We start from the raw sequence: 3,619 nt of genomic DNA, 5'->3' as shown, positions 1-3,619 counted from the left end.
TTTTTTCCGTTGTGCCCAATAACGCCAGTTACAAATGCCCTAGCTGGAGAGTCACACGTAAACAAGCGTACGTTAAATTTTAACCGGTTTGGATTAAGGCCTACTTGAACTCCATTAGTTCTTAATAACTTAACTTCATTGCAGAAGTCAGCCATGAAGCTATCAATATTTCCCGGCTTTTTGAAACCAGAAAAGCAAGCAATCATAAACGGTCTGATATGAGGGGCCCCTACAATAGCTCCAAGGATAGGCCAAAGAACGCGGTTTGAACTTTTGAATAATTTTAAACCGTCGACTCCAACGTCAATTAAAGCTTCTTCCTTATTTTCTAAACTAGAGATACTAGATGATTTAAAATAGTTTTGCATTCCTAGGTATATAAAATCTCCATCTGGAATCCTGCCAACATTAATTTTCTCTCTGTATTTAACAAACTTTTGGCAGACATTGACAAATTCGGTACCCCAATTTTGCATAAAGTTCGCAACAAATCGTCTAAAGAATATTCATAATAGCCCACAACCTAATCTCTTCACTACTTTGTACACTTTCTTGCGGGAGCACAGTAATTGATTCAGATTCAGATGAATCTTCAGTATTCTCATCGAATTGTAGTTCAGATGAGTTTGTTGTACTTTCTGTAGATTCTGTACTAAGAAACGAGGGTCCTGGCTGTTCATTTGGATGCACAACACCACTACTTTCTACATTCACATTTTCTGCACTTTTCATTTGCCTTAGAGCTCGCAATTTTTTTACATTGGATTCGTAAATCCGTTTTTCTATGGTCATTGCATTATTATATGTTCTTTTCTTCATTTTAAATTAAATATTTTACAAAACTTATCTTTAATTTTCACAGCACTTTGAATTTCGAGCGGCTTTTCGTTTCGCGACTTTCTTTTCTCCGTTGATGTGCACATTTGAACTTCTTCAGTACCAAGTACATTATAATCCAGTTTTATTTTTTACGTTTGCATACCTTGAAATTATCATACCGCAATAAAAACATTAATTTTTACTTACCTTCATTTTTTGCTATGAATGGGGACCAATAAATGGTAAAATTATAGTTTAAACTAATTAAGTTCAAAATTATATCCAAGTACTTCAGTACTCGAATATTATTTGACAGGTACAACTACTTTTGTTTAGCACAAAATGCAGCCCTGTTAAATCTTGTGGTTACTATGGCAACCAACTACCGTTACTTCTATCAGCATTGCCACTCACATGATGAAACAATTGACAGTCATTCGCTACAGGGCCAAACTGACATATAAAATGTTGCATATGTGTTAGTTTTCGTTGTGAATGTGTTGGAGTTTCTGTCAATCGCGACTTGAAGGGATAGTTGCGTTCCAGATGCTTCACGATTTGCAGGTTTTTACAGGAAGTCGTTCCAGGTGACCACCTTCCACAAGGTTTATTAATGGAGAAAACAGCTGGGTAAATGTGCACTTTAGCGGAACCAGGCGTCCAACTCCTTTTTGCGTTGGCGGCCTTCGGCCTCACTTAGGGATTTTAACCCTCAGGCAGTTGAATTCTCGTTTCTTTGTTGCCAAAGAAGGGGGGCTGAACACCTTTTGCAGAGAACAACTTTCATTTACTCCATTTATTTGCGTCAAATTCATCGAAACATGGTGTGAAAAGTGCAAAGTGCAAGTGTTTTTTGCGAATAACCCTTAAATTAATTAAAAATCTTAATTACATAATTATGTATTTATGTTATACACATTTGTAAATATAGGGAAAACTTTTGATTTTGGGCGCAGGCGAATCGAGAAAATCGACTTTCCTCAAAGAGATGCGTATAATACACGGATTTATTTATGAATTCGAACTTATTCCAGAATACCAATAAGTGATATATCAAAATGTATTACGAGGTAAGCTTTAACTCATTTTTTCCAATAAGATCTGTAAAAGAACTAATCAGGAGTCTTTGTTTGAAGGAAAGCACGTATTGATTGATGCTCGTCAAAAACTGGGAATCCCATAGGGAAACACCGAACAACAAACAATGCGAAATAGGCGAAATTAATTGAATCTAGTAAAGTGGAAATCGAAAATTTCATACAGTGGGCTCCATATATACGTAGACTATGGCAAGGTCCTTTTGTAGTTTTCTACTTCAATATTGACATAACTTCAAAACCAAACGCTCGAAAAAACTGTTTTCAAGTTTTGTATTTTACCTTAATTTAGAAAGGCCCCTATCGTCGCTGAAATGTAAAAAAGCCATAACTAACTACAATTTATATTGCATAAACGATGAAACGCATCATAATCAATCGAAAAGCGAGTTTTGCATATTGAGTTAGTTACGGCATTTTGTATTTTAACGACGATGTGAGATATGGCCCTTCTAAGTTAAGGTAACGATCAGTGTTACCACTTTAAAATACCAAATCAGTTTCCAAACTACCAAAATTTGTTCATCATTAAAACGAGATTTCTCGAGTTTGCGAGGTTTTTAGCTACCCAAATTAGCAGCAAAATTAAAACTGCACGTAATTATTTATTCACACCAATCTTTCAGATTAAACAAAAGAAATTCGGGCCTTTAAATAAAATAATTAAGTTATTGTATAAAAAACTTTTGTAAAATAAGTAAATATCTTTGAGATTGATTCAATTCATATAAAATTTTTTTTTTATGTGTGTGAATAAACAAAAGCAGACATTTTATGCATTTCAATAAAAAATATCCAAATTTGATTCAATTTGCATATACTCACCCTTTTTTATTACCAATACACTCACACTTTGCAAATTGCCTATCACCAATTTTTCTTTCAAGACAATAGGTAATTTCTCGTTAATTTCCACAGCTTATCGGTCATAGCTTTGGGAAGTGAGTTTTTGTTTGCAGAAAATTGTTTGTTTAATAAAATAAAGAAAAAAATAAAGAAATCTTATACGTGTAAGCAAAGTGAAAGAAGTGTTTTGAACGTGTAAACTTAAATTAAGCAAACAAATTTTAATGTTCAATTTGATTGTATTTTCAAAACAATTTTGCCTACCAAAAGCTTCATCAAACCAACCAAGATACCAACGGAGAATGAAGCTACCAATTTTGGTCCAATTGGACCAAAACGGCAACGCTGGTAACGATATACTCCCATGTCAAAAATGAATACTTATTTTGCTCTACTGAGCTAGTGGTAATCAGTGCAGGGGGAGATTCTGTAACCAGTTAGCGACAATTTGCGAATCGCTAAAAGTCTCCCTCCAGGTATGAAACATAGTACAGGTACACAACATAGAAGAGCAGTTAGCAGTCATTTCTCTATACTTAACTCGATTTTGTATTATATTGGACATTGAGATTATGACACTATTGAAGTAAATGAGCAATATGTAGACACACATTTTTTTGTCTCTTTGTTAATTTAATTTGCGGCCCTGAAAAGGGCCTTTTGCACATTTCCATATACATATGTATGTAAACACAAAAATGCTGGCCTAATTTAATTTGTACTTTTGAAAGCATAAATAATTGTCTCTTTGTAAATTAATTGGCCGCCCTGAAAATGGCCTTTGATTCATTCATGTTATTCTCCTGCAACTAAATAAATATGGATATTTTTTTATACAAGATGCCAGATTATTTGTT

The sequence above is a fragment of the Rhagoletis pomonella genome, unplaced genomic scaffold (genome assembly GCF_013731165.1).
Source record: "Rhagoletis pomonella isolate Grant_MI unplaced genomic scaffold, Rhpom_1.0 Rhpom_scaffold_00002, whole genome shotgun sequence".
NCBI classification, from domain to species: domain Eukaryota; kingdom Metazoa; phylum Arthropoda; class Insecta; order Diptera; family Tephritidae; genus Rhagoletis; species Rhagoletis pomonella.
This window is presented reverse-complemented; position numbering follows the sequence as displayed.